Here is a 24,479-nt window from a genome sequence, read left to right on the forward strand (position 1 = left end):
GGAAGATGGCCAGCTACTGGCCCACCAGTGGGCCACACAAGCATACCACACCTCACGCAGAGCATCCGCCCATGTCCAGGCACTTGTCCGCTGGCGTATGAAGCCTTTTTCAAAGACGAGTCACCTCAGTGGCCTGTTGTACTCCTTGAAATGGGAACAATACAGAGAACCTGTTCTACTCTTTAAAATAGGACCGAGATGGATATTTTATTTCAAAAAATAAATAAAAAAAGGTCGGCAGAGATGGAGATTCTATTTTTAAAATAGGACAGAGTTTCACTTTATTAGGTTTATCTCTACACTCGTACTTAAGACCACCAATTTGCCGTGACGTCACAGTAGCCTGTGCTATCACAACAGCCGTTGCCCTCTAGCGGTTCATACACACTCAGTGACCACTTTATTAGGTACACCTGTCCACCAGCCTGAAAATGCAAATATTTGGCCCACCCATTTCCTGTGACGTCACAATAGCCTGTGATGTCACAATAGCCTCTGCCCTCGAGCAGAGTTAGTGGACACTCGGTGACCACTTTATTAGGTACACCCGGACAGCAGCTTGTATAAATGAAAATAGAACTTTCTGTTTTACAAAAATCACAAAACATGTTACCCTGGAGCTCAGGTAAGGCACAGAATCACCAATAAATGTTACCTGGACCTCAGGCAAGGCACAAAATATGCACCGCTTCACAAAAAATGTTACCCAGAGCTCAGGTTAGGCATGAAAATATCAACTGGTGCGCAGGTAAGGTTAAAAATATGGAACGCTTCACGAATTTGCGTGTCATCCTTGCGCAGGGGCCATGCTAATCTTCTCTGTATCGTTCCAATTTTAGTATATGTGCTGCCGGAGCGAGCACAAGAGACCTACCTGAGCCTGCGCTACCTAAGGGGCGGGTTCTGGCCATGGTTCGCAGTCATGGACTGAGTGCGAAAGCATGCATAGCACGCGTGTGTGCCTCGTAAGGACAGCCTAAACTGGCAGCACTTACAAACAAGACAAATCTGCATCAGGAGGTTTATCAAACACAACCTCTCATGTTGAGCTGAACACATTTAGACATCAATGTCCCTCCGAGGCAGGCAAATGGAGTCCACGGATGTGCGCTGCCGACTTATGCAGCCGACTGCCTCGATCCTGCTATTGGCTGCACCCTCACAAAGAACTGCACTGTCACCACCTCCAGCCTGTCCGCTGCATGCTGTCCTCATCTCAGTCACCATCAGCTGAACATGCTTGAAAGATTCATCGCACACTGAAAGAAAAAGAAAAAACACAACAACAAAACAATAGTATTACTAGGTATAGGTAAGGTCAGGCCATCTGACAGCAAAAGGTAAAATCTGAAGAAAAGTAAACAAGGAGCCCGCCATCTTCAAATTCAAATACGGTACTTCCGGATCTCCCCGTACATTGCTAGTAATTGCCACCAGAGGTCAGTCGGCTCATTCCTTTCACAAGGGCTCTCCAGCTAGAAAAGGGAAAACCGTCAAAAAGACGGTGCATGCACGGAAGAGCCTTACTTTGATACAGTCTATGGGAAGAACATCGTTTACATACAATTAATAGAGACACTTGAGAAAAAAACAAAAAAACACTGCATGGTTTCTAATACCATATACAGTACGCCCGAAAGGTACTTTACACTATAACAGAAACTGGAGGCTGAGTTTTTCAAGGCAATTCATCAAAAGTTAATTTAGAGTAAGCACTCGAAATTCACTAAAAAGGACGAAAACGCGGAGGAAACGAGTTCTTCGAAACACGAGTGTTTGCTCAAAACAAACGTGGAAAGCAGCATTCCCTCTTTGACCACTCAGCAGACTGCCGTGTGTGTATATCCAACCAAAGCAAGCTGAGTGGTTCTTCTGCGTTGTCGTTTTCGTTAGCTAGCCACTATGGCACACGATTATTTACTTCTGTGGTGTAGGCTAACTTAACACGGCGACTTTTGGCGTCCGCTGGGCCTACGTGGGGGAAATGCCACGTTTTCCAACAAGGCCTCTGAAAATGTTGTGACAATTGTCTTTACCTGTGCCACGTACGGTGCTTCTCATCTACTTCCCCAATCTCTAAGCATGCAAAATGGCCAGACACATACAATAAGCGAGGCACCGGAGCACTAAATTACATCGCCTCGCCAAGGTAGCAAACGAGCTAGCTATAGCCGGCCTAGCACGTGGAAACAGTTTGCTCAGTAGCTGGATAATCCTCGCACAGCAGCCAAGCCTTCCAGAAAATGCAATAAATAGCCTACACGACTGTATTTACGACGTGTATCAGGAATAATCTTGTTAACAAGGGGGTTACTGTACGACGCGGAGGCGAAGGACTATGGCCACCAGTCGTTAGCTAGCAAGCGAACAAGTTGATTCTACACCAAGTTAACGTGACATGCGGACCGCCTACAGCAGGCAACCTTACCCGAGAGACGTCCGGCCGCAGTAGCACTGTTTTATGTGCGCACGCGTCCATATTGCACCGAACTGAAACAAGTGAAACTATTTGGAAAAATACAATATTATCTCCCGTAGGCGACGAAGCCATCTGCCCGTGTAGGCCGAGTGCAAATACAGGCGTGGCTACGCAAAACTTTATTTGTGTACCACGCTACAGACAGAACTACAACAGGGTGTGTCTTACGATTTCTTTTTAAAATGTCTACGGATTTGGAGTCGCGAAGACCCATGCTATTCCAAAGGCTAGAGCAGTAATAACCAAAAGACGCTGCATCACCATATGCCTTTAGGTTCTAGCCTCCGGGACAAGACTGTGGGCTATTGTGAAGCCTTCAATCTAATTTCGTTTTAAATTTCGTAAGACATGCATTTTTAATGAGACATCTGGAATATACCCCATGTACAAAGTTCCTTTTTTATTTTATTTTTTACTGTACTCAGAATGATATACCTGATCTTCATTCAGAACTATGTAAAGGGGAAAAAACGCGAATGGTTTTCAATGCTGCGAATGTTTCACCCAACAGAATTCACACAGCATTGCGGTTTCCCGTTCTTTCTTTTTCACATTACATTACATTACATTGCAGGCATTTAGCAGACGCTCTTATCCAGAGCGACGCACAATGAAGTGCGACGAGGACCCTGGAGGACAGACATTCTCAACAAAATAACACCGTGCCACTGTGTAGGCCTTCCTGAGGATGACGCTTTTATACAAAGCTACCGACAAGTCCTGATGTGTGTTTCTATCGGGATGTGCGGTGTACCTACAGGTTCAAAGACAAAATAAAACCAGTCTACAATACAACTAATGTATTTTCATAACTCGAGAAATATACCTTACATTCCCAACAAAATAACACCGTGCCACTGTGTAGGCCATCCTGAGGATGTTAGGTTGAGTTGCCACAATGCTAGCAATAAATAAATAAATAAATAAATAAATAAATAAATAAATAAATAAATAAATAAATAAATAAATAAATAAATAAATAAATAAATAAATAAATAAATAAATAAATAAATAAATAAATAATCATTTGTTATTTAGCAGACGCTTTTATCCAAAGAGACCTACATGTCCTGATGTGTGTTGTACCTATAGGTTGAAAGACAAAATTAAACCGGAAACCAGTCTACAATACAACTAATGTATTTTGATAACTCGAGAAATATACTTGCCTGATGCAACTCAAAGTTGCAAAATTCACCCAACTTTGCTGTTTCACTTTTTTTTTTTCTTCTTCTTTATTTTGGTTCATTTAACATTCCCAACAAAATGACACCGTGCCACGGTGTAGGTCATTCTGAGGATGTTAGGTCTAGTTGCTACAATGCAAGCTATAAATAAATAATCATTTGTTATTTAGCAGACGCTTTTATCCAAAGCGACCGACAAGTCCTGATTAGACTAAGCAGGAAACAGCCCTGGAGCAATGGGGTGTTAAGGGCATCCCCCAAGGGCCCAACAGCTGTGCGGATCTTATCGCAGCTACACCGGGGCTCGAACCGCCGACCTTGCCACTGCACTACAGGCTGGCCTCTTAAAAGTCAAATGGATTTGGCCACTTTACCGATCTTCTCTGTTCCAATGTTCCAATGTTCCAATATGTTCCAATATTGGAGCCAATCAGAGGCCGTGCCTTGTTCCAATTTACAACTTTCACCAACTTTGACAAAGCGGCTCAGCCAATCAGATGGCCGGATTTGTTCCAAATTGAACACGTGTTTGTTCCAAATTCATCACGTGTTTAGCCGGCCAATTGTAGCTCTTCCTCCGTTTTGACTCAAATCGGCGCGTCGGCCATTGCTCCCGCATCGGTGAAAGGTAAGCTTTCAATGCGTTTTCTAATGAAATTTTTATTAAAATGAGAAGAATCATTTGTATTTTCATGTTAGCGATGGTCAGAGCAGGCTAGCTAGTTGGCTTTCGCGCTGTTCAATACGTTTATCGTTGCTGTTAATACACAGAACGAATGAATGAAAGAACTTTCCAGCTGTATAAACACATCATGTATGTATTTTTACATTAGAAATATATCGTAAGACAAAGCTGGCATGTCGCACATTTCGTTTTAATTACAAAACGTAATATTCTCTGGCTTGCAAGGCGGATAGCTGCTTGGCTATCTACCTACCTACCTCCATACCTCGATTCAGCGTGTGACTATACGAATAATGCAGCCTAATTACTCCCCCAATTTAATCATTTCTGTCGAAATGTTTTAAAAAGTGAGTCATTTCAGTGGTATAGTGTAGCTAGCTAGCTGTGGTTAGGTCTGTCAACTACTACATCTTGGTAGCCCCTGTGAAGTTAAATTAATTATTATTATTATTATTATTATTACTTTTAAATACTCTGTGTCACATAGCATGTTCATAAATCTTGTGATAAGCATGTTTTTCCTGTGTGCACAGCCTCACATTGCAGGGAACCTCAGTCGCAGACGGGCCGGGCGCTGCAGGACATCAGCTTGGACCATGACACTGCGAACATCTTAGACCAGGACACATGCCTCCCATGGGCATGCTCTATTTATTCTACTTATTTATGTGATTAAAATATCAGACCAGTGATCATTCTCATGTGACCGCGATAGCAGTCACTCTAGAAGCCAGTGAAAAATATATTTTCATACATATTGAACAGCAGAAAAACGCTCAGCTTTTAACACTAGGCGTCAGCATAGCTCCAGTTTAAGTTTGAGGACGTGCAAATCAGTCCTTGTTTTGTTTGATGGCAGTTTATTATCTACTGTTGGAACAATTGCCGAATTTAGTTGCAGCAACAAGTAGGTCCCCATTCACGTCCATCTCTTGTACTCATGACATTTCTCCATGTTCTGCTGTGAACGAGTTGTGCCATATTTGTATTGTCATTATTATTATTATTATTAATAATAATATCATTTTTAAAAATCACAACGGTGCTCCCTTTCTGCATTTTGTACTATCAAATAAAATTTCTGCCTGGAAAAGAAATGAAATTGGACAATGAGTAGCAAGACATTCTCAAGAACTGAATTCGAGTTTGCTAGACCTGGATATATGAACAGTCACAAAATATTAGGAGATACCCTCGTGATACTCAGTGTCGTCAGAGTAACAGACAACAGCGATTCGTCTCATTTAAAGTTTTATTTCCAATATACACTCAAGGTGGTGTGCAGTGCACAAAGAAACATTTGCATCAATCAACGGAGGGGGAAAAAAGTGCCAAGTTGCAAGTCTAAAGCAAACAACCATCCAAAAATGAGCCCTTGCTCTTTGAAATTGGGGTTTATTTGATCAGAGGGAAGATGGCCAGCTACTGGCCCACCAGTGGGCCACACAAGCATACCACACCTCACGCAGAGCATCCGCCCATGTCCAGGCACTTGTCCGCTGGCGTATGAAGCCTTTTTCAAAGACGAGTCACCTCAGTGGCCTGTTGTACTCCTTGAAATGGGAACAATACAGAGAACCTGTTCTACTCTTTAAAATAGGACCGAGATGGATATTTTATTTCAAAAAATAAATAAAAAAAGGTCGGCAGAGATGGAGATTCTATTTTTAAAATAGGACAGAGTTTCACTTTATTAGGTTTATCTCTACACTCGTACTTAAGACCACCAATTTGCCGTGACGTCACAGTAGCCTGTGCTATCACAACAGCCGTTGCCCTCTAGCGGTTCATACACACTCAGTGACCACTTTATTAGGTACACCTGTCCACCAGCCTGAAAATGCAAATATTTGGCCCACCCATTTCCTGTGACGTCACAATAGCCTGTGATGTCACAATAGCCTCTGCCCTCGAGCAGAGTTAGTGGACACTCGGTGACCACTTTATTAGGTACACCCGGACAGCAGCTTGTATAAATGAAAATAGAACTTTCTGTTTTACAAAAATCACAAAACATGTTACCCTGGAGCTCAGGTAAGGCACAGAATCACCAATAAATGTTACCTGGACCTCAGGCAAGGCACAAAATATGCACCGCTTCACAAAAAATGTTACCCAGAGCTCAGGTTAGGCATGAAAATATCAACTGGTGCGCAGGTAAGGTTAAAAATATGGAACGCTTCACGAATTTGCGTGTCATCCTTGCGCAGGGGCCATGCTAATCTTCTCTGTATCGTTCCAATTTTAGTATATGTGCTGCCGGAGCGAGCACAAGAGACCTACCTGAGCCTGCGCTACCTAAGGGGCGGGTTCTGGCCATGGTTCGCAGTCATGGACTGAGTGCGAAAGCATGCATAGCACGCGTGTGTGCCTCGTAAGGACAGCCTAAACTGGCAGCACTTACAAACAAGACAAATCTGCATCAGGAGGTTTATCAAACACAACCTCTCATGTTGAGCTGAACACATTTAGACATCAATGTCCCTCCGAGGCAGGCAAATGGAGTCCACGGATGTGCGCTGCCGACTTATGCAGCCGACTGCCTCGATCCTGCTATTGGCTGCACCCTCACAAAGAACTGCACTGTCACCACCTCCAGCCTGTCCGCTGCATGCTGTCCTCATCTCAGTCACCATCAGCTGAACATGCTTGAAAGATTCATCGCACACTGAAAGAAAAAGAAAAAACACAACAACAAAACAATAGTATTACTAGGTATAGGTAAGGTCAGGCCATCTGACAGCAAAAGGTAAAATCTGAAGAAAAGTAAACAAGGAGCCCGCCATCTTCAAATTCAAATACGGTACTTCCGGATCTCCCCGTACATTGCTAGTAATTGCCACCAGAGGTCAGTCGGCTCATTCCTTTCACAAGGGCTCTCCAGCTAGAAAAGGGAAAACCGTCAAAAAGACGGTGCATGCACGGAAGAGCCTTACTTTGATACAGTCTATGGGAAGAACATCGTTTACATACAATTAATAGAGACACTTGAGAAAAAAACAAAAAAACACTGCATGGTTTCTAATACCATATACAGTACGCCCGAAAGGTACTTTACACTATAACAGAAACTGGAGGCTGAGTTTTTCAAGGCAATTCATCAAAAGTTAATTTAGAGTAAGCACTCGAAATTCACTAAAAAGGACGAAAACGCGGAGGAAACGAGTTCTTCGAAACACGAGTGTTTGCTCAAAACAAACGTGGAAAGCAGCATTCCCTCTTTGACCACTCAGCAGACTGCCGTGTGTGTATATCCAACCAAAGCAAGCTGAGTGGTTCTTCTGCGTTGTCGTTTTCGTTAGCTAGCCACTATGGCACACGATTATTTACTTCTGTGGTGTAGGCTAACTTAACACGGCGACTTTTGGCGTCCGCTGGGCCTACGTGGGGGAAATGCCACGTTTTCCAACAAGGCCTCTGAAAATGTTGTGACAATTGTCTTTACCTGTGCCACGTACGGTGCTTCTCATCTACTTCCCCAATCTCTAAGCATGCAAAAAGGCCAGACACATACAATAAGCGAGGCACCGGAGCACTAAATTACATCGCCTCGCCAAGGTAGCAAACGAGCTAGCTATAGCCGGCCTAGCACGTGGAAACAGTTTGCTCAGTAGCTGGATAATCCTCGCACAGCAGCCAAGCCTTCCAGAAAATGCAATAAATAGCCTACACGACTGTATTTACGACGTGTATCAGGAATAATCTTGTTAACAAGGGGGTTACTGTACGACGCGGAGGCGAAGGACTATGGCCACCAGTCGTTAGCTAGCAAGCGAACAAGTTGATTCTACACCAAGTTAACGTGACATGCGGACCGCCTACAGCAGGCAACCTTACCCGAGAGACGTCCGGCCGCAGTAGCACTGTTTTATGTGCGCACGCGTCCATATTGCACCGAACTGAAACAAGTGAAACTATTTGGAAAAATACAATATTATCTCCCGTAGGCGACGAAGCCATCTGCCCGTGTAGGCCGAGTGCAAATACAGGCGTGGCTACGCAAAACTTTATTTGTGTACCACGCTACAGACAGAACTACAACAGGGTGTGTCTTACGATTTCTTTTTAAAATGTCTACGGATTTGGAGTCGCGAAGACCCATGCTATTCCAAAGGCTAGAGCAGTAATAACCAAAAGACGCTGCATCACCATATGCCTTTAGGTTCTAGCCTCCGGGACAAGACTGTGGGCTATTGTGAAGCCTTCAATCTAATTTCGTTTTAAATTTCGTAAGACATGCATTTTTAATGAGACATCTGGAATATACCCCATGTACAAAGTTCCTTTTTTATTTTATTTTTTACTGTACTCAGAATGATATACCTGATCTTCATTCAGAACTATGTAAAGGGGAAAAAACGCGAATGGTTTTCAATGCTGCGAATGTTTCACCCAACAGAATTCACACAGCATTGCGGTTTCCCGTTCTTTCTTTTTCACATTACATTACATTACATTGCAGGCATTTAGCAGACGCTCTTATCCAGAGCGACGCACAATGAAGTGCGACGAGGACCCTGGAGGACAGACATTCTCAACAAAATAACACCGTGCCACTGTGTAGGCCTTCCTGAGGATGACGCTTTTATACAAAGCTACCGACAAGTCCTGATGTGTGTTTCTATCGGGATGTGCGGTGTACCTACAGGTTCAAAGACAAAATAAAACCAGTCTACAATACAACTAATGTATTTTCATAACTCGAGAAATATACCTTACATTCCCAACAAAATAACACCGTGCCACTGTGTAGGCCATCCTGAGGATGTTAGGTTGAGTTGCCACAATGCTAGCAATAAATAAATAAATAAATAAATAAATAAATAAATAAATAAATAAATAAATAAATAAATAAATAAATAAATAAATAAATAAATAAATAAATAAATAAATAAATAAATAAATAAATAAATAAATAAATAATCATTTGTTATTTAGCAGACGCTTTTATCCAAAGAGACCTACATGTCCTGATGTGTGTTGTACCTATAGGTTGAAAGACAAAATTAAACCGGAAACCAGTCTACAATACAACTAATGTATTTTGATAACTCGAGAAATATACTTGCCTGATGCAACTCAAAGTTGCAAAATTCACCCAACTTTGCTGTTTCACTTTTTTTTTTTCTTCTTCTTTATTTTGGTTCATTTAACATTCCCAACAAAATGACACCGTGCCACGGTGTAGGTCATTCTGAGGATGTTAGGTCTAGTTGCTACAATGCAAGCTATAAATAAATAATCATTTGTTATTTAGCAGACGCTTTTATCCAAAGCGACCGACAAGTCCTGATTAGACTAAGCAGGAAACAGCCCTGGAGCAATGGGGTGTTAAGGGCATCCCCCAAGGGCCCAACAGCTGTGCGGATCTTATCGCAGCTACACCGGGGCTCGAACCGCCGACCTTGCCACTGCACTACAGGCTGGCCTCTTAAAAGTCAAATGGATTTGGCCACTTTACCGATCTTCTCTGTTCCAATGTTCCAATGTTCCAATATGTTCCAATATTGGAGCCAATCAGAGGCCGTGCCTTGTTCCAATTTACAACTTTCACCAACTTTGACAAAGCGGCTCAGCCAATCAGATGGCCGGATTTGTTCCAAATTGAACACGTGTTTGTTCCAAATTCATCACGTGTTTAGCCGGCCAATTGTAGCTCTTCCTCCGTTTTGACTCAAATCGGCGCGTCGGCCATTGCTCCCGCATCGGTGAAAGGTAAGCTTTCAATGCGTTTTCTAATGAAATTTTTATTAAAATGAGAAGAATCATTTGTATTTTCATGTTAGCGATGGTCAGAGCAGGCTAGCTAGTTGGCTTTCGCGCTGTTCAATACGTTTATCGTTGCTGTTAATACACAGAACGAATGAATGAAAGAACTTCCCAGCTGTATAAACACATCATGTATGTATTTTTACATTAGAAATATATCGTAAGACAAAGCTGGCATGTCGCACATTTCGTTTTAATTACAAAACGTAATATTCTCTGGCTTGCAAGGCGGATAGCTGCTTGGCTATCTACCTACCTACCTCCATACCTCGATTCAGCGTGTGACTATACGAATAATGCAGCCTAATTACTCCCCCAATTTAATCATTTCTGTCGAAATGTTTTAAAAAGTGAGTCATTTCAGTGGTATAGTGTAGCTAGCTAGCTGTGGTTAGGTCTGTCAACTACTACATCTTGGTAGCCCCTGTGAAGTTAAATTAATTATTATTATTATTATTATTATTATTATTACTTTTAAATACTCTGTGTCACATAGCATGTTCATAAATCTTGTGATAAGCATGTTTTTCCTGTGTGCACAGCCTCACATTGCAGGGAACCTCAGTCGCAGACGGGCCGGGCGCTGCAGGACATCAGCTTGGACCATGACACTGCGAACATCTTAGACCAGGACACATGCCTCCCATGGGCATGCTCTATTTATTCTACTTATTTATGTGATTAAAATATCAGACCAGTGATCATTCTCATGTGACCGCGATAGCAGTCACTCTAGAAGCCAGTGAAAAATATATTTTCATACATATTGAACAGCAGAAAAACGCTCAGCTTTTAACACTAGGCGTCAGCATAGCTCCAGTTTAAGTTTGAGGACGTGCAAATCAGTCCTTGTTTTGTTTGATGGCAGTTTATTATCTACTGTTGGAACAATTGCCGAATTTAGTTGCAGCAACAAGTAGGTCCCCATTCACGTCCATCTCTTGTACTCATGACATTTCTCCATGTTCTGCTGTGAACGAGTTGTGCCATATTTGTATTGTCATTATTATTATTATTATTAATAATAATATCATTTTTAAAAATCACAACGGTGCTCCCTTTCTGCATTTTGTACTATCAAATAAAATTTCTGCCTGGAAAAGAAATGAAATTGGACAATGAGTAGCAAGACATTCTCAAGAACTGAATTCGAGTTTGCTAGACCTGGATATATGAACAGTCACAAAATATTAGGAGATACCCTCGTGATACTCAGTGTCGTCAGAGTAACAGACAACAGCGATTCGTCTCATTTAAAGTTTTATTTCCAATATACACTCAAGGTGGTGTGCAGTGCACAAAGAAACATTTGCATCAATCAACGGAGGGGGAAAAAAGTGCCAAGTTGCAAGTCTAAAGCAAACAACCATCCAAAAATGAGCCCTTGCTCTTTGAAATTGGGGTTTATTTGATCAGAGGGAAGATGGCCAGCTACTGGCCCACCAGTGGGCCACACAAGCATACCACACCTCACGCAGAGCATCCGCCCATGTCCAGGCACTTGTCCGCTGGCGTATGAAGCCTTTTTCAAAGACGAGTCACCTCAGTGGCCTGTTGTACTCCTTGAAATGGGAACAATACAGAGAACCTGTTCTACTCTTTAAAATAGGACCGAGATGGATATTTTATTTCAAAAAATAAATAAAAAAAGGTCGGCAGAGATGGAGATTCTATTTTTAAAATAGGACAGAGTTTCACTTTATTAGGTTTATCTCTACACTCGTACTTAAGACCACCAATTTGCCGTGACGTCACAGTAGCCTGTGCTATCACAACAGCCGTTGCCCTCTAGCGGTTCATACACACTCAGTGACCACTTTATTAGGTACACCTGTCCACCAGCCTGAAAATGCAAATATTTGGCCCACCCATTTCCTGTGACGTCACAATAGCCTGTGATGTCACAATAGCCTCTGCCCTCGAGCAGAGTTAGTGGACACTCGGTGACCACTTTATTAGGTACACCCGGACAGCAGCTTGTATAAATGAAAATAGAACTTTCTGTTTTACAAAAATCACAAAACATGTTACCCTGGAGCTCAGGTAAGGCACAGAATCACCAATAAATGTTACCTGGACCTCAGGCAAGGCACAAAATATGCACCGCTTCACAAAAAATGTTACCCAGAGCTCAGGTTAGGCATGAAAATATCAACTGGTGCGCAGGTAAGGTTAAAAATATGGAACGCTTCACGAATTTGCGTGTCATCCTTGCGCAGGGGCCATGCTAATCTTCTCTGTATCGTTCCAATTTTAGTATATGTGCTGCCGGAGCGAGCACAAGAGACCTACCTGAGCCTGCGCTACCTAAGGGGCGGGTTCTGGCCATGGTTCGCAGTCATGGACTGAGTGCGAAAGCATGCATAGCACGCGTGTGTGCCTCGTAAGGACAGCCTAAACTGGCAGCACTTACAAACAAGACAAATCTGCATCAGGAGGTTTATCAAACACAACCTCTCATGTTGAGCTGAACACATTTAGACATCAATGTCCCTCCGAGGCAGGCAAATGGAGTCCACGGATGTGCGCTGCCGACTTATGCAGCCGACTGCCTCGATCCTGCTATTGGCTGCACCCTCACAAAGAACTGCACTGTCACCACCTCCAGCCTGTCCGCTGCATGCTGTCCTCATCTCAGTCACCATCAGCTGAACATGCTTGAAAGATTCATCGCACACTGAAAGAAAAAGAAAAAACACAACAACAAAACAATAGTATTACTAGGTATAGGTAAGGTCAGGCCATCTGACAGCAAAAGGTAAAATCTGAAGAAAAGTAAACAAGGAGCCCGCCATCTTCAAATTCAAATACGGTACTTCCGGATCTCCCCGTACATTGCTAGTAATTGCCACCAGAGGTCAGTCGGCTCATTCCTTTCACAAGGGCTCTCCAGCTAGAAAAGGGAAAACCGTCAAAAAGACGGTGCATGCACGGAAGAGCCTTACTTTGATACAGTCTATGGGAAGAACATCGTTTACATACAATTAATAGAGACACTTGAGAAAAAAACAAAAAAACACTGCATGGTTTCTAATACCATATACAGTACGCCCGAAAGGTACTTTACACTATAACAGAAACTGGAGGCTGAGTTTTTCAAGGCAATTCATCAAAAGTTAATTTAGAGTAAGCACTCGAAATTCACTAAAAAGGACGAAAACGCGGAGGAAACGAGTTCTTCGAAACACGAGTGTTTGCTCAAAACAAACGTGGAAAGCAGCATTCCCTCTTTGACCACTCAGCAGACTGCCGTGTGTGTATATCCAACCAAAGCAAGCTGAGTGGTTCTTCTGCGTTGTCGTTTTCGTTAGCTAGCCACTATGGCACACGATTATTTACTTCTGTGGTGTAGGCTAACTTAACACGGCGACTTTTGGCGTCCGCTGGGCCTACGTGGGGGAAATGCCACGTTTTCCAACAAGGCCTCTGAAAATGTTGTGACAATTGTCTTTACCTGTGCCACGTACGGTGCTTCTCATCTACTTCCCCAATCTCTAAGCATGCAAAATGGCCAGACACATACAATAAGCGAGGCACCGGAGCACTAAATTACATCGCCTCGCCAAGGTAGCAAACGAGCTAGCTATAGCCGGCCTAGCACGTGGAAACAGTTTGCTCAGTAGCTGGATAATCCTCGCACAGCAGCCAAGCCTTCCAGAAAATGCAATAAATAGCCTACACGACTGTATTTACGACGTGTATCAGGAATAATCTTGTTAACAAGGGGGTTACTGTACGACGCGGAGGCGAAGGACTATGGCCACCAGTCGTTAGCTAGCAAGCGAACAAGTTGATTCTACACCAAGTTAACGTGACATGCGGACCGCCTACAGCAGGCAACCTTACCCGAGAGACGTCCGGCCGCAGTAGCACTGTTTTATGTGCGCACGCGTCCATATTGCACCGAACTGAAACAAGTGAAACTATTTGGAAAAATACAATATTATCTCCCGTAGGCGACGAAGCCATCTGCCCGTGTAGGCCGAGTGCAAATACAGGCGTGGCTACGCAAAACTTTATTTGTGTACCACGCTACAGACAGAACTACAACAGGGTGTGTCTTACGATTTCTTTTTAAAATGTCTACGGATTTGGAGTCGCGAAGACCCATGCTATTCCAAAGGCTAGAGCAGTAATAACCAAAAGACGCTGCATCACCATATGCCTTTAGGTTCTAGCCTCCGGGACAAGACTGTGGGCTATTGTGAAGCCTTCAATCTAATTTCGTTTTAAATTTCGTAAGACATGCATTTTTAATGAGACATCTGGAATATACCCCATGTACAAAGTTCCTTTTTTATTTTATTTTTTACTGTACTCAGAATGATATACCTGATCTTCATTCAGAACTATGTAAAGGGGAAAAAACGCGAATGGTTTTCAATGCTGCGAATGTTTCACCCAACAGAATTCACACAGCATTGCGGTTTCCCGTTCTTTCTTTTTCACATTACATTACATTACATTGCAGGCATTTAGCAGACGCTCTTATCCAGAGCGACGCACAATGAAGTGCGACGAGGACCCTGGAGGACAGACATTCTCAACAAAATAACACCGTGCCACTGTGTAGGCCTTCCTGAGGATGACGCTTTTATCCAAAGCTACCGACAAGTCCTGATGTGTGTTTCTATCGGGATGTGCGGTGTACCTACAGGTTCAAAGACAAAATAAAACCAGTCTACAATACAACTAATGTATTTTCATAACTCGAGAAATATACCTTACATTCCCAACAAAATAACACCGTGCCACTGTGTAGGCCATCCTGAGGATGTTAGGTTGAGTTGCCACAATGCTATAAATAAATAAATAAATAAATAAATAAATAAATAAATAAATAAATAAATAAATAAATAAATAAATAAATAAATAAATAAATAAATAAATAAATAAATAAATAAATAAATAAATAAATAAATAAATAAATAAATAAATAAATAAATAATCATTTGTTATTTAGCAGACGCTTTTATCCAAAGAGACCTACATGTCCTGATGTGTGTTGTACCTATAGGTTGAAAGACAAAATTAAACCGGAAACCAGTCTACAATACAACTAATGTATTTTGATAACTCGAGAAATATACTTGCCTGATGCAACTCAAAGTTGCAAAATTCACCCAACTTTGCTGTTTCACTTTTTTTTTTTCTTCTTCTTTATTTTGGTTCATTTAACATTCCCAACAAAATGACACCGTGCCACGGTGTAGGTCATTCTGAGGATGTTAGGTCTAGTTGCTACAATGCAAGCTATAAATAAATAATCATTTGTTATTTAGCAGACGCTTTTATCCAAAGCGACCGACAAGTCCTGATTAGACTAAGCAGGAAACAGCCCTGGAGCAATGGGGTGTTAAGGGCATCCCCCAAGGGCCCAACAGCTGTGCGGATCTTATCGCAGCTACACCGGGGCTCGAACCGCCGACCTTGCCACTGCACTACAGGCTGGCCTCTTAAAAGTCAAATGGATTTGGCCACTTTACCGATCTTCTCTGTTCCAATGTTCCAATGTTCCAATATGTTCCAATATTGGAGCCAATCAGAGGCCGTGCCTTGTTCCAATTTACAACTTTCACCAACTTTGACAAAGCGGCTCAGCCAATCAGATGGCCGGATTTGTTCCAAATTGAACACGTGTTTGTTCCAAATTCATCACGTGTTTAGCCGGCCAATTGTAGCTCTTCCTCCGTTTTGACTCAAATCGGCGCGTCGGCCATTGCTCCCGCATCGGTGAAAGGTAAGCTTTCAATGCGTTTTCTAATGAAATTTTTATTAAAATGAGAAGAATCATTTGTATTTTCATGTTAGCGATGGTCAGAGCAGGCTAGCTAGTTGGCTTTCGCGCTGTTCAATACGTTTATCGTTGCTGTTAATACACAGAACGAATGAATGAAAGAACTTCCCAGCTGTATAAACACATCATGTATGTATTTTTACATTAGAAATATATCGTAAGACAAAGCTGGCATGTCGCACATTTCGTTTTAATTACAAAACGTAATATTCTCTGGCTTGCAAGGCGGATAGCTGCTTGGCTATCTACCTACCTACCTCCATACCTCGATTCAGCGTGTGACTATACGAATAATGCAGCCTAATTACTCCCCCAATTTAATCATTTCTGTCGAAATGTTTTAAAAAGTGAGTCATTTCAGTGGTATAGTGTAGCTAGCTAGCTGTGGTTAGGTCTGTCAACTACTACATCTTGGTAGCCCCTGTGAAGTTAAATTAATTATTATTATTATTATTATTATTATTATTACTTTTAAATACTCTGTGTCACATAGCATGTTCATAAATCTTGTGATAAGCATGTTTTTCCTGTGTGCACAGCCTCACATTGCAGGGAACCTCAGTCGCAGACGGGCCGGGCGCTGCAGGACATCAGCTTGGACCATGACACTGCGAACATCTTAGACCAGGACACATGCCTCCCATGGGCATGCTCTATTTATTCTACTTATTTATGTGATTAAAATATCAGACCAGTGATCATTCTCATGTGACCGCGATAGCAGTCACTCTAGAAGCCAGTGAAAAATATATTTTCATACATATTGAACAGCAGAAAAACGCTCAGCTTTTAACACTAGGCGTCAGCATAGCTCCAGTTTAAGTTTGAGGACGTGCAAATCAGTCCTTGTTTTGTTTGATGGCAGTTTATTATCTACTGTTGGAACAATTGCCGAATTTAGTTGCAGCAACAAGTAGGTCCCCATTCACGTCCATCTCTTGTACTCATGACATTTCTCCATGTTCTGCTGTGAACGAGTTGTGCCATATTTGTATTGTCATTATTATTATTATTATTAATAATAATATCATTTTTAAAAATCACAACGGTGCTCCCTTTCTGCATTTTGTACTATCAAATAAAATTTCTGCCTGGAAAAGAAATGAAATTGGACAATGAGTAGCAAGACATTCTCAAGAACTGAATTCGAGTTTGCTAGACCTGGATATATGAACAGTCACAAAATATTAGGAGATACCCTCGTGATACTCAGTGTCGTCAGAGTAACAGACAACAGCGATTCGTCTCATTTAAAGTTTTATTTCCAATATACACTCAAGGTGGTGTGCAGTGCACAAAGAAACATTTGCATCAATCAACGGAGGGGGAAAAAAGTGCCAAGTTGCAAGTCTAAAGCAAACAACCATCCAAAAATGAGCCCTTGCTCTTTGAAATTGGGGTTTATTTGATCAGAGGGAAGATGGCCAGCTACTGGCCCACCAGTGGGCCACACAAGCATACCACACCTCACGCAGAGCATCCGCCCATGTCCAGGCACTTGTCCGCTGGCGTATGAAGCCTTTTTCAAAGACGAGTCACCTCAGTGGCCTGTTGTACTCCTTGAAATGGGAACAATACAGAGAACCTGTTCTACTCTTTAAAATAGGACCGAGATGGATATTTTATTTCAAAAAATAAATAAAAAAAGGTCGGCAGAGATGGAGATTCTATTTTTAAAATAGGACAGAGTTTCACTTTATTAGGTTTATCTCTACACTCGTACTTAAGACCACCAATTTGCCGTGACGTCACAGTAGCCTGTGCTATCACAACAGCCGTTGCCCTCTAGCGGTTCATACACACTCAGTGACCACTTTATTAGGTACACCTGTCCACCAGCCTGAAAATGCAAATATTTGGCCCACCCATTTCCTGTGACGTCACAATAGCCTGTGATGTCACAATAGCCTCTGCCCTCGAGCAGAGTTAGTGGACACTCGGTGACCACTTTATTAGGTACACCCGGACAGCAGCTTGTATAAATGAAAATAGAACTTTCTGTTTTACAAAAATCACAAAACATGTTACCCTGGAGCTCAGGTAAGGCACAGAATCACCAATAAATGTTACCTGGACCTCAGGCAAGGCACAAAATATGCACCGCTTCACAAAAAATGTTACCCAGAGCTCAGGTTAGGCATGAAAATATCAACTGGTGCGCAGGTAAGGTTAAAAATATGGAACGCTTCACGAATTTGCGTGTCATCCTTGCGCAGGGGCCATGCTAATCTTCTCTGTATCGTTCCAATTTTAGTATATGTGCTGCCGGAGCGAGCACAAGAGACCTACCTGAGCCTGCGCTACCTAAGGGGCGGGTTCTGGCCATGGTTCGCAGTCATGGACTGAGTGCGAAAGCATGCATAGCACGCGTGTGTGCCTCGTAAGGACAGCCTAAACTGGCAGCACTTACAAACAAGACAAATCTGCATCAGGAGGTTTATCAAACACAACCTCTCATGTTGAGCTGAACACATTTAGACATCAATGTCCCTCCGAGGCAGGCAAATGGAGTCCACGGATGTGCGCTGCCGACTTATGCAGCCGACTGCCTCGATCCTGCTATTGGCTGCACCCTCACAAAGAACTGCACTGTCACCACCTCCAGCCTGTCCGCTGCATGCTGTCCTCATCTCAGTCACCATCAGCTGAACATGCTTGAAAGATTCATCGCACACTGAAAGAAAAAGAAAAAACACAACAACAAAACAATAGTATTACTAGGTATAGGTAAGGTCAGGCCATCTGACAGCAAAAGGTAAAATCTGAAGAAAAGTAAACAAGGAGCCCGCCATCTTCAAATTCAAATACGGTACTTCCGGATCTCCCCGTACATTGCTAGTAATTGCCACCAGAGGTCAGTCGGCTCATTCCTTTCACAAGGGCTCTCCAGCTAGAAAAGGGAAAACCGTCAAAAAGACGGTGCATGCACGGAAGAGCCTTACTTTGATACAGTCTATGGGAAGAACATCGTTTACATACAATTAATAGAGACACTTGAGAAAAAAACAAAAAAACACTGCATGGTTTCTAATACCATATACAGTACGCCCGAAAGGTACTTTACACTATAACAGAAACTGGAGGCTGAGTTTTTCAAGGCAATTCATCAAAAGTTAATTTAGAGTAAGCACTCGAAATTCACTAAAAAGGACGAAAACGCGGAGGAAACGAGTTCTTCGAAACACGAGTGTTTGCTCAAAACAAACGTGGAAAGCAGCATTCCCTCTTTGACCACTCAGCAGACTGCCGTGTGTGTATATCCAACCAAAGCAAGCTGAGTGGTTCTTCTGCGTTGTCGTTTTCGTTAGCTAGCCACTATGGCACACGATTATTTACTTCTGTGGTGTAGGCTAACTTAACACGGCGACTTTTGGCGTCCGCTGGGCCTACGTGGGGGAAATGCCACGTTTTCCAACAAGGCCTCTGAAAATGTTGTGACAATTGTCTTTACCTGTGCCACGTACGGTGCTTCTCATCTACTTCCCCAATCTCTAAGCATGCAAAATGGCCAGACACATACAATAAGCGAGGCACCGGAGCACTAAATTACATCGCCTCGCCAAGGTAGCAAACGAGCTAGCTATAGCCGGCCTAGCACGTGGAAACAGTTTGCTCAGTAGCTGGATAATCCTCGCACAGCAGCCAAGCCTTCCAGAAAATGCAATAAATAGCCTACACGACTGTATTTACGACGTGTATCAGGAATAATCTTGTTAACAAGGGGGTTACTGTACGACGCGGAGGCGAAGGACTATGGCCACCAGTCGTTAGCTAGCAAGCGAACAAGTTGATTCTACACCAAGTTAACGTGACATGCGGACCGCCTACAGCAGGCAACCTTACCCGAGAGACGTCCGGCCGCAGTAGCACTGTTTTATGTGCGCACGCGTCCATATTGCACCGAACTGAAACAAGTGAAACTATTTGGAAAAATACAATATTATCTCCCGTAGGCGACGAAGCCATCTGCCCGTGTAGGCCGAGTGCAAATACAGGCGTGGCTACGCAAAACTTTATTTGTGTACCACGCTACAGACAGAACTACAACAGGGTGTGTCTTACGATTTCTTTTTAAAATGTCTACGGATTTGGAGTCGCGAAGACCCATGCTATTCCAAAGGCTAGAGCAGTAATAACCAAAAGACGCTGCATCACCATATGCCTTTAGGTTCTAGCCTCCGGGACAAGACTGTGGGCTATTGTGAAGCCTTCAATCTAATTTCGTTTTAAATTTCGTAAGACATGCATTTTTAATGAGACATCTGGAATATACCCCATGTACAAAGTTCCTTTTTTATTTTATTTTTTACTGTACTCAGAATGATATACCTGATCTTCATTCAGAACTATGTAAAGGGGAAAAAACGCGAATGGTTTTCAATGCTGCGAATGTTTCACCCAACAGAATTCACACAGCATTGCGGTTTCCCGTTCTTTCTTTTTCACATTACATTACATTACATTGCAGGCATTTAGCAGACGCTCTTATCCAGAGCGACGCACAATGAAGTGCGACGAGGACCCTGGAGGACAGACATTCTCAACAAAATAACACCGTGCCACTGTGTAGGCCTTCCTGAGGATGACGCTTTTATACAAAGCTACCGACAAGTCCTGATGTGTGTTTCTATCGGGATGTGCGGTGTACCTACAGGTTCAAAGACAAAATAAAACCAGTCTACAATACAACTAATGTATTTTCATAACTCGAGAAATATACCTTACATTCCCAACAAAATAACACCGTGCCACTGTGTAGGCCATCCTGAGGATGTTAGGTTGAGTTGCCACAATGCTAGCAATAAATAAATAAATAAATAAATAAATAAATAAATAAATAAATAAATAAATAAATAAATAAATAAATAAATAAATAAATAAATAAATAAATAAATAAATAAATAAATAAATAAATAAATAAATAAATAAATAAATAAATAAATAAATAAATAAATAAATAATCATTTGTTATTTAGCAGACGCTTTTATCCAAAGAGACCTACATGTCCTGATGTGTGTTGTACCTATAGGTTGAAAGACAAAATTAAACCGGAAACCAGTCTACAATACAACTAATGTATTTTGATAACTCGAGAAATATACTTGCCTGATGCAACTCAAAGTTGCAAAATTCACCCAACTTTGCTGTTTCACTTTTTTTTTTTCTTCTTCTTTATTTTGGTTCATTTAACATTCCCAACAAAATGACACCGTGCCACGGTGTAGGTCATTCTGAGGATGTTAGGTCTAGTTGCTACAATGCAAGCTATAAATAAATAATCATTTGTTATTTAGCAGACGCTTTTATCCAAAGCGACCGACAAGTCCTGATTAGACTAAGCAGGAAACAGCCCTGGAGCAATGGGGTGTTAAGGGCATCCCCCAAGGGCCCAACAGCTGTGCGGATCTTATCGCAGCTACACCGGGGCTCGAACCGCCGACCTTGCCACTGCACTACAGGCTGGCCTCTTAAAAGTCAAATGGATTTGGCCACTTTACCGATCTTCTCTGTTCCAATGTTCCAATGTTCCAATATGTTCCAATATTGGAGCCAATCAGAGGCCGTGCCTTGTTCCAATTTACAACTTTCACCAACTTTGACAAAGCGGCTCAGCCAATCAGATGGCCGGATTTGTTCCAAATTGAACACGTGTTTGTTCCAAATTCATCACGTGTTTAGCCGGCCAATTGTAGCTCTTCCTCCGTTTTGACTCAAATCGGCGCGTCGGCCATTGCTCCCGCATCGGTGAAAGGTAAGCTTTCAATGCGTTTTCTAATGAAATTTTTATTAAAATGAGAAGAATCATTTGTATTTTCATGTTAGCGATGGTCAGAGCAGGCTAGCTAGTTGGCTTTCGCGCTGTTCAATACGTTTATCGTTGCTGTTAATACACAGAACGAATGAATGAAAGAACTTCCCAGCTGTATAAACACATCATGTATGTATTTTTACATTAGAAATATATCGTAAGACAAAGCTGGCATGTCGCACATTTCGTTTTAATTACAAAACGTAATATTCTCTGGCTTGCAAGGCGGATAGCTGCTTGGCTATCTACCTACCTACCTCCATACCTCGATTCAGCGTGTGACTATACGAATAATGCAGCCTAATTACTCCCCCAATTTAATCATTTCTGTCGAAATGTTTTAAAAAGTGAGTCATTTCAGTGGTATAGTGTAGCTAGCTAGCTGTGGTTAGGTCTGTCAACTACTACATCTTGGTAGCCCCTGTGAAGTTAAATTAATTATTATTATTATTATTATTATTATTATTACTTTTAAATACTCTGTGTCACATAGCATGTTCATAAATCTTGTGATAAGCATGTTTTTCCTGTGTGCACAGCCTCACATTGCAGGGAACCTCAGTCGCAGACGGGCCGGGCGCTGCAGGACATCAGCTTGGACCATGACACTGCGAACATCTTAGACCAGGACACATGCCTCCCATGGGCATGCTCTATTTATTCTACTTATTTATGTGATTAAAATATCAGACCAGTGATCATTCTCATGTGACCGCGATAGCAGTCACTCTAGAAGCCAGTGAAAAATATATTTTCATACATATTGAACAGCAGAAAAACGCTCAGCTTTTAACACTAGGCGTCAGCATAGCTCCAGTTTAAGTTTGAGGACGTGCAAATCAGTCCTTGTTTTGTTTGATGGCAGTTTATTATCTACTGTTGGAACAATTGCCGAATTTAGTTGCAGCAACAAGTAGGTCCCCATTCACGTCCATCTCTTGTACTCATGACATTTCTCCATGTTCTGCTGTGAACGAGTTGTGCCATATTTGTATTGTCATTATTATTATTATTATTAATAATAATATCATTTTTAAAAATCACAACGGTGCTCCCTTTCTGCATTTTGTACTATCAAATAAAATTTCTGCCTGGAAAAGAAATGAAATTGGACAATGAGTAGCAAGACATTCTCAAGAACTGAATTCGAGTTTGCTAGACCTGGATATATGAACAGTCACAAAATATTAGGAGATACCCTCGTGATACTCAGTGTCGTCAGAGTAACAGACAACAGCGATTCGTCTCATTTAAAGTTTTATTTCCAATATACACTCAAGGTGGTGTGCAGTGCACAAAGAAACATTTGCATCAATCAACGGAGGGGGAAAAAAGTGCCAAGTTGCAAGTCTAAAGCAAACAACCATCCAAAAATGAGCCCTTGCTCTTTGAAATTGGGGTTTATTTGATCAGAGGGAAGATGGCCAGCTACTGGCCCACCAGTGGGCCACACAAGCATACCACACCTCACGCAGAGCATCCGCCCATGTCCAGGCACTTGTCCGCTGGCGTATGAAGCCTTTTTCAAAGACGAGTCACCTCAGTGGCCTGTTGTACTCCTTGAAATGGGAACAATACAGAGAACCTGTTCTACTCTTTAAAATAGGACCGAGATGGATATTTTATTTCAAAAAATAAATAAAAAAAGGTCGGCAGAGATGGAGATTCTATTTTTAAAATAGGACAGAGTTTCACTTTATTAGGTTTATCTCTACACTCGTACTTAAGACCACCAATTTGCCGTGACGTCACAGTAGCCTGTGCTATCACAACAGCCGTTGCCCTCTAGCGGTTCATACACACTCAGTGACCACTTTATTAGGTACACCTGTCCACCAGCCTGAAAATGCAAATATTTGGCCCACCCATTTCCTGTGACGTCACAATAGCCTGTGATGTCACAATAGCCTCTGCCCTCGAGCAGAGTTAGTGGACACTCGGTGACCACTTTATTAGGTACACCCGGACAGCAGCTTGTATAAATGAAAATAGAACTTTCTGTTTTACAAAAATCACAAAACATGTTACCCTGGAGCTCAGGTAAGGCACAGAATCACCAATAAATGTTACCTGGACCTCAGGCAAGGCACAAAATATGCACCGCTTCACAAAAAATGTTACCCAGAGCTCAGGTTAGGCATGAAAATATCAACTGGTGCGCAGGTAAGGTTAAAAATATGGAACGCTTCACGAATTTGCGTGTCATCCTTGCGCAGGGGCCATGCTAATCTTCTCTGTATCGTTCCAATTTTAGTATATGTGCTGCCGGAGCGAGCACAAGAGACCTACCTGAGCCTGCGCTACCTAAGGGGCGGGTTCTGGCCATGGTTCGCAGTCATGGACTGAGTGCGAAAGCATGCATAGCACGCGTGTGTGCCTCGTAAGGACAGCCTAAACTGGCAGCACTTACAAACAAGACAAATCTGCATCAGGAGGTTTATCAAACACAACCTCTCATGTTGAGCTGAACACATTTAGACATCAATGTCCCTCCGAGGCAGGCAAATGGAGTCCACGGATGTGCGCTGCCGACTTATGCAGCCGACTGCCTCGATCCTGCTATTGGCTGCACCCTCACAAAGAACTGCACTGTCACCACCTCCAGCCTGTCCGCTGCATGCTGTCCTCATCTCAGTCACCATCAGCTGAACATGCTTGAAAGATTCATCGCACACTGAAAGAAAAAGAAAAAACACAACAACAAAACAATAGTATTACTAGGTATAGGTAAGGTCAGGCCATCTGACAGCAA

General features: G+C 42.3%; 5 non-coding genes across 5 annotated transcripts; all 5 read right to left on the reverse strand.

The window, feature by feature from the left end:
* Nucleotides 1-756: 756 nt before the first annotated feature.
* On the reverse strand, nucleotides 757-863 carry LOC133112673 (U6 spliceosomal RNA). The gene has a single exon (XR_009705490.1). It is a non-coding gene; the product is annotated as a U6 spliceosomal RNA (small nuclear RNA).
* A 5,653-nt stretch (nucleotides 864-6,516) lies between these two features.
* Nucleotides 6,517-6,623, reverse strand: LOC133112674 (U6 spliceosomal RNA). Its single transcript, XR_009705491.1, has one exon. It is a non-coding gene; the product is annotated as a U6 spliceosomal RNA (small nuclear RNA).
* A 5,671-nt stretch (nucleotides 6,624-12,294) lies between these two features.
* LOC133112675 (U6 spliceosomal RNA) lies at nucleotides 12,295-12,401 on the reverse strand. The gene has a single exon (XR_009705492.1). It is a non-coding gene; the product is annotated as a U6 spliceosomal RNA (small nuclear RNA).
* A 5,687-nt stretch (nucleotides 12,402-18,088) lies between these two features.
* LOC133112676 (U6 spliceosomal RNA) lies at nucleotides 18,089-18,195 on the reverse strand. The gene has a single exon (XR_009705493.1). It is a non-coding gene; the product is annotated as a U6 spliceosomal RNA (small nuclear RNA).
* Nucleotides 18,196-23,898: 5,703 nt separating this feature from the next.
* Nucleotides 23,899-24,005, reverse strand: LOC133112677 (U6 spliceosomal RNA). The gene has a single exon (XR_009705494.1). It is a non-coding gene; the product is annotated as a U6 spliceosomal RNA (small nuclear RNA).
* Between the last annotated feature and the right edge of the window lie 474 nt (nucleotides 24,006-24,479).

This window comes from Conger conger, chromosome 15 (assembly GCF_963514075.1).
Source record: "Conger conger chromosome 15, fConCon1.1, whole genome shotgun sequence".
Taxonomy (NCBI): Eukaryota; Metazoa; Chordata; class Actinopteri; order Anguilliformes; family Congridae; genus Conger; species Conger conger.